At 38.4% G+C, this 12911-nt stretch overlaps 1 protein-coding gene across 5 annotated transcripts in view; it reads left to right on the top strand.

The window, feature by feature from the left end:
- The window catches only part of KDM4C (lysine demethylase 4C), a 490147-nt gene that overhangs the window by 13822 nt on the left and 463414 nt on the right, over positions 1 to 12911 (top strand). For all 5 annotated transcript variants that reach the window (XM_006272325.4, XM_019478152.2, XM_059724744.1 and 2 more), the window contains exon 2: positions 12478 to 12518. The gene's annotated coding sequence lies outside the window, so the exon portion shown is untranslated. The remainder of the gene's footprint in view (positions 1 to 12477; positions 12519 to 12911) is intronic.

Genomic DNA, 12911 nt, shown 5'->3' with positions numbered 1-12911 from the left:
CTTTTCTTCAGCAATGCTCATCCAACTTTCATCAGAAAGGGCAGTATTTTTGTTTTGTTTTCTTTTGTTTGCTTGCTTTGTGACTTTTTTTCAAATTTCACAGGGAAGTATATTGTATAAATGGTTCTTTAAGTTTAGTTGTCTTGATCATCAAAAAGCAGAGAGCACTTCTTTGAGAATGCAGCTTAAAGGACAGATCTTCTGAATAGTTAATAATTGGAATGAGGTGCAAAAAGGATGCTCTTTCTTTTTCTTTCTTAGTATATTTAATTTAGAAAATCTGTTTTCTCTGCTACCATAATCAGTAGAGCATGCTATATGTTTCTCATTCATCAGCATGGATAAAAATGTTTTTTTGTAATAAGCACTCTCTTTCTGGAGCCTTGTTCATTAACACAAAGATCTCCTAGCATTTCTCCATGTTAAGTTTTGGAATCTGGCAGTTGACCTGTCCTGCTTCAATAAGTTGTAGAGAAGTATGGGAAGATAGTGTCGGGGCGGATCTAGAGAGGGGGTGGCAGCATGGTCACACCCCACTTAGGTTGTGCCACACATGAGCTCTCGGTGCTGGTTTGGAGCCCAGAGGGTGACTGTTGCTGCTGTTGTTCATTCTTTGCTTTTCCCTGATGCAGAATTCAGCAGGGTAGGTAAAGGGGAACAGCAGCCGTGTTCATTTCCTGGGCTCTGGAACCATTCAAAAGCAGGGGCTCCAGCCAGACCCCGCTCCAATTAGCTGATGAGCTCAGAGCTCGCTGCATGAACATGGATGGGAAGCCACACCCCACTTCTCCATTCCTGGACAAGTTTTTGAAAATCATAATTATTATACTCACTATAATGTACATTGTACTTTATGAAAGGAGAAAAAAGCAGCTTGTATTGGAGAGGATAATGATTATGGAATGATGGTAGCAGTTGCGCTGTTAAACTGGGGCTGCCTTTACCTTTTAAACTCCCATTCCCATTGTTCTCTTTCCCCCCAGTTTCTTAATGTTTCTTCTTAACATTTCCTTTGTGTCATCTCATCCCAGGGTAGGATTCTAGAATAGCTATTCCTAAATAACTCATTGTTTTTGTGGAACTAATGATTTTTGGTAATTGGATGGATTGAATAGTTGGGAGAGGTGTTAGGCAAGCTTCTGGGTACTTTTTCAGGTCTGGGAAAGAAGTAGAAGTAGCCTAGGTCAGGCTAGACAACTCCTATAACTTGTCTAATGTCTTTTCCAGCTCTCTTTTGTTGGACCAACTGAATATTACCAAAGAAGCCCTTGCTTCTTGCATACTTCCTGTACCAACAAAGTTACAACAGCAACACTCCTTTCTGTGGACACATTTATTCCGTAATATGCCTTGTTTCAGTTTAGCTGTGAAAGAAGATTAAACTAAAATGGAACAAGTACTTATTCTAGAATAACTCATGTTCATGCATGGAATTATTGATCTTGAAATGTGCATGCTACCTTAATATGAATTATCTGTCAACTGTAGAAAATCCATAATGCCCCCACGCAGCTCTGGTCTATCACCTCTTTTTGTAAATATGAAACCTGGAAGTGGGGAGACTTCCTTTACTGGGTCCTAGTATTTATAGAAATAGTAATTTCTCTCCTTTACATGTCAATGCAATGCGAGAAAGTTAGTGCTCATTTAAAAATACTAGGAAAATCGCAGACCAAATCTTTACATCAAGGGTCACGGTTGAAAGGGTGCTTCACTAGAGTCTAGCTGGCATCTAGGTTCCACTTTCTTTACCATAATTCCATACCTCTTAAATTTTTATCATTTTAAGATTAACAATCCCTGTCAAGTATTTCTTTAGTAGAACACATACAGTATATTCCACAAATACAACTAGATAAAGACATTTCAGTTTATACAACAGAACAGCAACTACTGTTCTGTAAAATTCAGTACTATAAGGATCCTGCCCTCATTGCTCGTGGGATTCTTATGTATAATGGGCACAATTCTGAGAAATCATTTGAAGGGTTAGTTCCTTTTTTCTGTATGCATCTTATCATCAGGGAGTCTTTGTACTGTCACGTGCAGATTTTTTTTTTTGGTTTTGTTTGCCTTCTGAGATTTAGAGACTCTACAACCTCTGTGGTGAGTCCAACTCACTCAGCATTTCCTCAGAAGTTATGTTCCCCAACCCCCTATTTTCATTGCCTTCCATGGGCTCTCTCCAATTTGTCCACATTCTTTCTGTAGTGGGGGTCCCAAAACAGTACTCCAGATGTGGCCTTGCGAGTGCTGAATAGAGGGGTATAATCACTTCCCTCAAGCTGCTGGCAACACTCCTACTAATGCAGCCCAGTATGCTATTAACCGTCTTCACAACAAGGACACAGTTGGCTCATATTCATTTTCTTGTCCACTGTAATGCCCAGGTCCTTTTCTGCAGAACTGCTGTTTAGCCAGTTGGTCCCCAGCCTCTACCGGCACATGGGATTCTTTTGTCCTAAGTGCAGGACTTTGCACTTGTCCTCGTTGAACCTCATGAGATTTGTTTTGGTCCAATACTCCAATTTGTCTAGGTCTCTCTGAATCCTAGCCCTACCATCCAGCATATCTACTACTCTCCCTGGGGTTGGTGCCATTTGCAAACTTGTTGAGGGTGCAGTCCATCCTATCTTTCAAGTCATTGAACAAAATTAGCCTCTGGACTGACCCCTGGGGTACTCCACTTGATAGTGGCTCCCAGCTAGACATAGAACCATTGACTGCTACCCCCTGAGCCCAGTGATCTAGTCAGTTTTCTATCTACCTTACAGACAATTCTTCCAACCTATACTTCCTTAGCTTGCTTGTGAGAATGCTGTATCAAAAGCCTTGCTAAAGTCAAGGTGTTCCACTGCTCTCCCTGCACCCACAGAGCCAGTTAACTCATCATAGAAGGCAGTTAGCCTGTGAAACAATGTGATATTTTACTTATTTATAGAGAGAGAAAATCTACTTCGGTTAGTCTAAGGTGCAACTATACCCTGCTTTCTACTTGAGTTCAGATTAACATGGCTGTCTATGTCTATGCCAGAAAACTGGTGTTTTCTACAGTATAGAGTCTGCAGTAATGCTATAGAATGGCTTTGAGGAGACATCACCCTTCTTCTCCTCCCACTCCTCCCCATTTTCTACAAATCCCCATAATTTTCCCTATGTCTAATTTGTTTGAACATGGTGAAGGATTTGCCTTGTTGTATTAGGTTGCTGAACATTTTATCTTGGTTACTTCAACTTTTTGCAGCAAAGAACATGTGCATTAGTAGCTTACACAATCCTAAAAACAAGCCTGTTGGAATCTACCAGTGGCTTGTGGGAGGCGAGGGAGATTTATTAAGAGTTATGATGATATTTTTAAGATTAGAGTACAGGCACTTAATGCAGTCACATTACTGAGGAGGAAAACAGGCTTTGATGTTAATTTTACAGAAATGCTTTCAGTTTTATTTTGATTGCTTTACTTGTCAGCTGTTGTACTATATTTTTTAAGGTATAGGAATAATACTTGATATCTTCACATCGCAAAAGGTGCCTGAATTTGGGGAAAAATATGCTGCTATTGGAAGCAGTGATGCAACTTGAAAGTCTAGTTTTTTTTCTTGTAGTGTTACCGTATTGAAATAGCTTCTTGTTGACATCCACCCATTTATGGTCATGGTAAAATCCCCATGGCAAATACAAAAATTACTTTAATAGAAAAAAGAATATCAGGAAAATGTATTATGTGTCGTCTAATGCAGTTTAGAATTTGAAAACACAAGAAAATTGGTTATCTACCAGTTTGTGCTCTGCAAATTTCAGTTAAATTGATTACATGAAAAATACTGTGGTACTTAGTCACCATAATGTTTTGGATATGTTATTTAGATTTGTTTCCTATGTATGAATAAACCATACAGGAGATTGCCATAGCAGTAGCCATATTAACGTCTAATAAATATAAAAAACATGTACAGCTTGTTACTGTGTTACATGATGTCAGGGTAGAAATCAGACCTTGTGCAGCATGTTACCAACATTGCAACAGGTTCACTGCCAATTAAACGATCTCTGACTTGTCAGGGGTTTATAAGTCAGGTATAAAACAAACAAACAAAAAAATCCCCAACCTCCCCCCACTCTGTTCTGACCCAAACTTCAGCAGCGCAAATAAGGTTGTAGGAGAGCACTACCATTAAGACTATTGAGTTCCACACCTAGTTAGTGTATCTGCTGTTGGAAAACTGTCAGAAATGTCTGCTTGCAGCAAACACTGTTTACTACTATGAAAAGAGAAATCCCTCTAAGTTAGGTTAAAAAGGATAAATAAAAATGGGTGAGTTCAGCCTTCTTTTTTTTCTTCCCAATTTTCTAAAATTAGCTCTTTAAAATGCCTTACTTTTAACATTAGCCAAGAATGTAAAGGAGTAATTTCTAAGGAACTAATCCTGCTAAAAAATGAGGTTACTTGTGAACTGCAGGAATAATAATTTTGAAAGAGGTGAGCATGCACAAACGCAAACCTGAAAATAATAAATGTTGATTGCTCTAATTTGTACAATCCAATTGAAAAAAATGTATATAGTCTAAATATGTTTTTTTACACAACTTGGGATTTGTTTCTATTTTAGTCATTTGTTAACTATTAAAATGCCCCAGGAATCAGGATTACTAATTAAATTCGTAATCATTTGGGTCTTTCTGCACTACAGTAGTATTAAATTTTATAGAATTATTTTACCTTTTTTAGATGGGGTCATGCTTAACTGTATTACTGGCACATTAGACTTCTGATAGCTGTCAGCCAAACAAGAGATTTGGTTTAGAAATTCATCATATAACAAATGCCAGTCTTTATATGTATTTAAAATGTTTTTTAAAGATGTAATAAGAGTAAATATAATGATTATTTTGGATTTATAATAAATATGTAAAGTCTGATTTGATTTTTTAATTTAATTTTCATTTTATTTTATTTTCTCTCCAAGGTTAGAAGCAAAAATTGCATATACTTAATTTACATTTACATTATAAATTTACATGTTCATTTATTGCAATTATCAGCACAAATCAAACATGAACATGCAGAAAGTTGATTTGTTCCGGGCATGCTTAATTATACATGCAGATAACATTTTTGTGTGCAAAATTGTCTGCCTGCCTGAAAATAAGTCCCATGCCATATTTTATTTTAAAAATGATATTCAAACATTCAGAATCTTTTGAAAGTTGCATAAAAAAGAGTCTTTATTTACAGAACAGACCATAACAACTCAAATGTTGGGCTACTGTCATTTTTCCTTAAGTAGTGATTTTTTTTTTCCTTTTTCAAAAATTTCCTGAAAGTCCAGAAATAAAATATACTTATAATCTGTATAGATAAAAGAAACTTCATAGATGTTAGTAAAACTTCCTATGGAGTTATGTTGTCATTAAATCAGCTGCCTTTCTGTCTTACTGCTCATGAAAATCTGTATCTTCAGCTCTTATTTCATTCTCACTGACAAAAAGAACTGGCTGACTGTTGTTTTCTTGTGCAAATGTTTTGTTGTTGTAAAATAGCCTTTAAAAAAAAAAACCCACATTTTTAGTTAAAAATTGTTGTAATATATTGTTTTTTACTCTTAACTAACTCCTATTTTTGTTAATACTATCTTCAACCTTTTAAAAATGTTTATAGTAAGCATATATATTTTCCCTTAAATTATATTCAAATAAATATGATTTAAAAATATTGATCAGTGTTTTTTAAAAACATGAAAAGCCTACAAAAATGGAGCAGTGATGTTGAATGACTAGCAGGAGGAAGATGGAAAGAAGTGTGTGATGAAACTGTTACTAAATAGTGTAACATATCGGTAAATCACGCTCTTCAAAAAGAGCAGTTTTAATTGTCTTCTGCTTTCTATTCTCTTCCTGCTTCTCTGGTGTTTCCTGCTTTGTAGGGTGTTGAACTTCAGTAAAAAAATATATAGAGCATAGACATATTAGACATAGGTGCTGTCGATCTAATAAAGTAACTAGAACACGAAAAAATTGAAACTCTGATGGCCCTATGATATTGATATGAAACCTGTAGCCCATTCAGAGCCTGGCTATTCTCTATATTAGCTGGTGGTGTGTAGAGCAGTGCAGCCAGTTTAAAAAAAAATAAAAATTATATAGTGGTTCCTCAGATCCTGGAGCCAAGCAGAGCCCTGTTTATCACCAAAAGAGGGCTTCAGCTGACAGTGTCTTGGGAGAAGTTTTGATGTCAAGGCTTTTAATTGATTAAACTCAGCACACTTCGCTGGCCTGGGTTGAAACTCGGAATAGCGTTCAGCTCTCAGGAGGGTGAAGGGAAGCACACCAGACTCCAGAGAGGAAGTGCTGGAGCTTGAAAGTAGGTTGAGAGGAGATGTTGTGAAGGGTAACCTTATACTGGAGTTCAGGATGTATAGGTTCAGTGTAATTTCATCAACTCCAGATTTAACTTCAACGCATTCAGTCAACATTACAAGGCAGTGGTGCTCAACCTTTTTTAAACAGTGGGCTGGATAGGCAGTGCACAGTCTGTCAATTGGCCAGATCTGGCCAGTGGTCCCAATCTGGCACCCAGGGCAGTTGCTGTGGGGCCCCACCAAGCTGTGCAGAGAGGTAGGGGGAGCAGCCCAGTCCCAACCCAGCCCTGCAGGGGTGTGAGAAGGGATGTGGCCCAATCCCAGTCCAGCTACGGTGGAGGGCGTGGGGGTGGCCTGGCCTTGATTCAGCCTTGTGGGGAGGAAGTGTGGCCTGGCCCCAATGCAGCTCCAAGGGGAAGGGACATGGCCTGGTCCTGAGCCAACCATCAGGGGGTGGGGGTGTGGGCCAGCTTCAATGCAACCATACAGAGCTTGGGTTTTGGGACTTGGGCAGTTGGGGAGGGTGGTGGTATTAATTGCCACCGCTCCCACACTGCCAAATTTCCCAACCAGCAGGTAAGCCCTGTGGGCCAGGTACTATGGCCACATCTGGTCCACGAGCTGGAGGTTGAGCACCCTTGTTATAAGGGCATGTAGATGCTGGTGTCTGTGCATTATGTACAAGGTATCGGGAAGTTGATCACAATCATTTCAAAATGAGATTTCAAGTAAATTAAAATTTGAATGCTTTCAAAATACAAAACATTACTGGGGTAGGAGAGAGTATTGTGATTAGCAAAACAGAATGGGTGCACCAGGAGACAGGAGGTGATATTTAATAGCTTAACAGCTTTGAGTGTGTGGTAAAGGTGTGTGCATAACAAGTGATCCTTTTCTATAACAAAGGGCACCAGAAGTCACAGCTGGCTCTCAGTAATTTGGACATTTGAGACTTGGGTAACTATGCCTGAGTCTAGAGGTCTTTTCTTTGTTATGCTCTAAAAGAAGAAACCTTAGATTCTTCTCTTGCTCTTTTTGATTAAGTACATGGCATGCTATCAAAAATGCAATACGGTACATTTGTGTTCCATAGGTGAAGGCAATTATTTCGCTTACCATGACAAACTCCTATTCTTGCTGGGGCATGTCGAACGTTATTGTCCCCTCCCCCTTTATTTGGCAGGCCCCCAGCAGTGTTGTATAGACAGATTTCTTCATCACCTGTTTAATCTGGTGATCAGTGTACTTGTCAAAATGTACACTGACATTACTATTTCTGTATACAACAAGGATCTTTTGTACTCAAACATTACTGATTGTGTATTTATTTAAAGCACTGTGCATTCCAGCAAAGCATGTGAAGAGTCATGTTTACTTTTTTGTTTATATAGAAATTGGTAGCATTCATCCATTATCTTTGATCTTGCTGGAGTTTTCACAAGTACAGTATTGTATTTTAATTTTAACGTTGTCTTCACTAGGTTTCAGAGTCAAGGTATGGCATGAATGAATAGAGATGAATGGAGGGGTGTAGGTTGTAGCCGTGTTGGTCTAAGGACATAGGCAGACAAGGTTCCTTGGGTGAATTTGATTTCTTTTATTAGACCAACCCAAATAGTTGGAGAATAGTTATTAAGCAACCTTTCAGGTTCAAAAACCCTTCGTCAGGCTAAGGAAGTTTCAGCAGTTGGTGTGTGCTCTTCCTGGATGGAATGAAAAGTAAAAAAGCCAGAGGTTGGGCTGGGGAGTCTCACTCACTAGAGCAGTTGGATAGACTGGCTCTCTGTAGCCTCCGGCAAACTTCACTGTATTGGTTTACTTCTAATGTCCTTAAAGTCCTCCTTTGCAACAACAATTGCTAGGAAAGGTTTAAATGCAAGTTTAAGCCTGGACATTCCATTATACAGTGACTAAAAGTAATCTGAGGTTGTGGAGCAAATGTATATGTTTATATCTGGAACTCTTATTTGTAGACCCAAAGGATGGGCTGACTAATAGGTCATGGGGTGATGAAAGTGGAGACTTCACAGATAGTCAAAACAGGATGATTATTAGCTTGATACTGCCTGCCTGAGTGAGTGAGAAATAAAGCCTGATACTTCCTCCTAGCTTGGCAAGAAGCTTTCTCATTCCTTGTCATTATGAAAATTAGTAGGATACAAATGTTTGAGTTTTACACACTTCATTATTATTTTTCTAGGTATGTATGGGCAGTCTGATCATTGCCATATTGCAGACACTGCGAGGATGATGTTAGTGGTGGATAGAATAATGATTTAGAGAAAAATCTGTTGGTCATTTACTCATTTTTAATTTTAATTTAATTTGGTTTCTTTGTATATTTTAGTAGCTCTTTTCAGTTTACAATCAGCAGTGGCTAGAATGACTATTTTACTTGTTCCTCTAGTTTCCTATTTGTTAAGGGTCTTTTTCTGTTAACAAAATTTTACATTTGGCCTTTATCTACATGTGTAAAATTTTACTGATTTACCAATGTTATAAAGGGCATGTTTTTTGTAACAGTTCAGTTGTGTTAGCAAAGGCCCTTTGTGCAGATGTAATTCTACGAGCATAGCTGTTTTGCTTAGCCAAACTGGAGTAAACTATATTTGTATGAGAAATTTAAACTGCATCTGTATTTAGTAGGATTTTACCATTTTATCTATGCTGGCATATTTAAAGTGCTGAAGCTTTTAAGTGAAGACAAGACTTTAAAATCAAGTTCACAGTTTGATTAACATTCTTGCTCTAAGAGTATCACAAAGCTGGAACACAAAATTAATAAGCAAATAACAGTTGCTATATTTGAAGCTGAGATCATTCTCTGCTCTACTGAATTTCTGCAGGTCAGAAGAACTGAGACACTTTGACTACATTAAAGCTCTTTTTCAGGGTTTGTAATTTTGAAATCCAAGCTGTGCTAATTCATGGTTGAATCTGTATGTTAGGTTCCTAACAAAGTGTTAAAAATCTGACTTTAGCTCCTGCTGTTGGTAAACTTTTGCCTACATAGGTAAAGAATTTAATTCACATATAAATCTGATACAAATTCAGGTTCAGTATATTGCAATTCCAGCTACCTTGGCCTTTAAGACTTTTTCAATAGACTTTAATAAAAGCAGGATCAGGCCCCTATCATTAATTTTCTGTGCTCATATGCTTTGCAGGAACATTTTAAGAATCCTGTTGTCCCGTTAAAAGCTTGGTGTTTGGCATGTGTGTTAACTATAGCTAACATACATTTAACTAGCATTTGCTGGTAAAGCTTCTTCTGTGCTATGCAACTCTACTTCAACTTGTTTACTTTCGTTATTGTGGCTCATATCAGTTCACTGGATTTGATATTTACTCTGTATATGGTTTATGTTGAAAACAATTCATGTATTGGCTGGCTGACAGTGGTGTAACTAGGGTGGGGCAGCTTGGGCAACTGTCCTGGGCGCTGACTTGGAGGAGAGGAGGTGAAAAAATAAACAGATTGTGCTGGCTGGCAGTGTGGTAGCAACCAGAAGGTAACCACTGCTGCTGTGTCCCAGGTACCCAGGTCTGTCATTGCACTGCTGGGCTGACAGGAATATGTATGGTGCAGGTTGAAACTAGGCTAATTGGCCCAGGACTTGAAACCAGACACTTGCTAGTTAGGGGACCAACCTGTCTGAGGCAATGCTGGATACAAAGACAAGGATTAAATCCAAGTAGGGTACAAGACAAGCTTGGTCACTGCTACACTGTTTGTGTTCAGAGAGGGTGTTAAGAAAATTACTGAAATAAGTTATACACATTATGGTTTTACAGAACTTCTTACAATTCACTTTAAAGCTTCTTCTAAAATTGAATTTGCCAAGGGCATGACCTTTATCAGAATTTAAATCTGTCAACCCGCATGCATTGGGCAATTAAAAAAAAAATAGTAACTGCATAAGTATTAATACTATGAGGTTTAATATATGCATATTAAATATTGTAGGGAAAAACTGATATTGGGTCTGATTCTGTAAACACTTATTCAAATGAGAACAGTTACTCCCTGCAGTTGGACTACCTCATGGGTAAATTTTATTCCTGTGTAAGTGCTTGTAGGATTTGGTCTGCTTATTTTATTCAAGAAATAGCATGAGACTATAGAGGTGAAGACTATAGCATAATGCACGCACTCAGAGGGCAGATGTAGGTGATATCGTACAGCCTTATTTTTAGCATTTTGGGGCTTCTGGATGCTTAATGATCTGTTACTGCAGCTGTTTGTAGGAGTAGTATTTTGGATTTAGCTGAAATAGTGGCTGTATTTACTAAGTATATTTAGATGAAATTGCATGTTTGATTCATGCTGAGACAAAAATTAATCCTCTTACCTGGCAAACGGGGGGTGTGTGTATGTGTGTGTGTGAAATTCCAGGTCTCCTTAACTCAGTTTTATTAAAAACTGTGAAACTGAAGCTTTATTAGTAAGACTTGGGGCAGTATCTATTAAACAGATGAACAGACAAGAATCATGGTGTATTTGGTAAGTTACGGGTGTCCAACATACACCCTACAGGTTGGATCTGGCCCCCAGAACCATTCTCTCCAGTCTTCAGTAGTCTAGTGGGCTACCATAAGTGGGTGGGTGTGGCTTGTCACAAAATTTGGGGTCCCCAGATCTTGATGACTGTGACCACTGGTAGCCAAGCTGTGGACCTGATCCGTGCCACTGTCTGCCCCAGTACCTGTGCTGCCAACTTAACGCAGACCTGACCCACACTGCAGTGCCCAAATGTGAAACCGACCTCTGCTGCTGCCCAATGCAGACCTGCTGTATCTGTCTGCTCCCCTGGATCTGGACTTGGAGGAGTCCCCTGGGTTCAGATCTGACCAGGAGTAACTTTGACACCCCTACGTTAACTGATCTATGAGAACTTTATTTATTTTGGAATGAGGTAAAGCTAAATAACTTTTAACAAACAGGAATGTAAATACTAAACAATTTGGGATAATATAAAATTTATTTATGTTGCATTGAAATTACTGGTTCTGCTGGGTGTTTCACGTTTGGCCTGGAATGGAACCATATGATTTAAAAAAAATGCTTTCTCAACTGTTTGTAAGAACTCTGTACAAAGAAAACTACCCTTGGGCAGCTTCCACACTTAAACTGTCAAAGAGCCTCAAGTCAACCGTACAGAATATTGAATAAAGTAGGAATATTCATTTTTGGGTGGTACGGGGAATTTACTTGAGTGGCTCTGTGCTCTTTACAGGCAACAGGCAAGCAATGTTAAATGAGACAAGTGTATATATTTAAAAAAATGTCTGAATACTTGAAACCCAATTGTGTACAAAGAAGTCAAATATCCTGTTTGATCTCTGGCCACTGCCAGTGATACCTGACTGCCAGTGAGGGTTTATAAATAACAATATCCACCACTGAGCATATTGTGGTAGGCATAAACATGCGTGTGTGTGTGGTATAGTTGTACACAGCTTTTTTTTAAATTCAGTTTTTTTTATGCTAGAATGTAGATAATTAATTAGTATTAAATATAAACTTTTGCTGTTCACATGCTGGCACTATCTCCAGTAGACCAGACATGGATTTGATTCTTTTGACCTGTCACCCAGCAGGTAGAGGCTGGATGTCAGAGCTGTGTTGCTGCCACTCTTTAAGAACTTCCTGTGTCGCTATTCACTAGTTTCTAGTCTCCAGCAGGTGAAAGCTGGCAATTAATTTTTTTTCCCAATTAAGACTGAAGCTGTGTGTACTAGTGGTCAGAGATATTATTGCTTGTCTGAATGGAAGAGAAACCTCAACTACCTTAAACTTTGCCCACCCAAATACCTAAAAATCCACCCATCTCTTTTTCCTCTTCTCTTAAGTGTTCATTCCAAAACCTCCCAATCATTAGTGAGTCCCATGTTTCATTTTGCCATTGTTTTGTGGTGAGGTTGATTATGAAAACACTTCAGACTAAATGAAATGCTCATATGAGTAAATTTTCTCATGTACTTAAGTGCTTGCTGCATCATGATGATTTACTGTAAGCTCTTTGTCTCTAGTTTGAGGCCTTGTGTAAATGTGTGGTACTATATAACTGCTTTTAATAGCAGGAAAGTTAATATTTTTGTCTTTGCTTTTTGGTAGGAAGAAGTAAAAGGGGGACTTGAAGACATCAAGTCCAACAGGTAACAAATTATCTTTTCTTCTATGACCGTTTTTCCATCTGTCTTATGTAGACATCTTAAATTTGAAATGAGTCGGCTGATTTTATTTTAAATGCTGTCCATGTGTTTGACAAACCGGAGACCCTCTTTGATTCTGAGGTAACATCCTGTCAAAATCCAGTGTTGATTTCCACCCCCTCCCACTAGTTATTTAGGCTAAGTAGAGACATTTGGGGAGGTTAAATTGGGATCAAAATGGCTCCCCGATTTAAACTTAGCTCATTCCCATGTTAACTTTACTCTTGCAGACTAGGTCTTAGTGACTGGCAATCAGTCTAAGCCTGTAACTACAGAAGTTCCATGCACACAAATTGGTCTAAAAATTGCAGAACCCAGTTTAAGATGAACCTGGAA

The sequence above is a fragment of the Alligator mississippiensis genome, chromosome 3 (assembly GCF_030867095.1).
Source record: "Alligator mississippiensis isolate rAllMis1 chromosome 3, rAllMis1, whole genome shotgun sequence".
Lineage (NCBI taxonomy): Eukaryota > Metazoa > Chordata > Crocodylia > Alligatoridae > Alligator > Alligator mississippiensis.
Note: the sequence above shows the minus strand (reverse complement) of the source record. Positions and strands in the feature narration are given on the sequence as shown.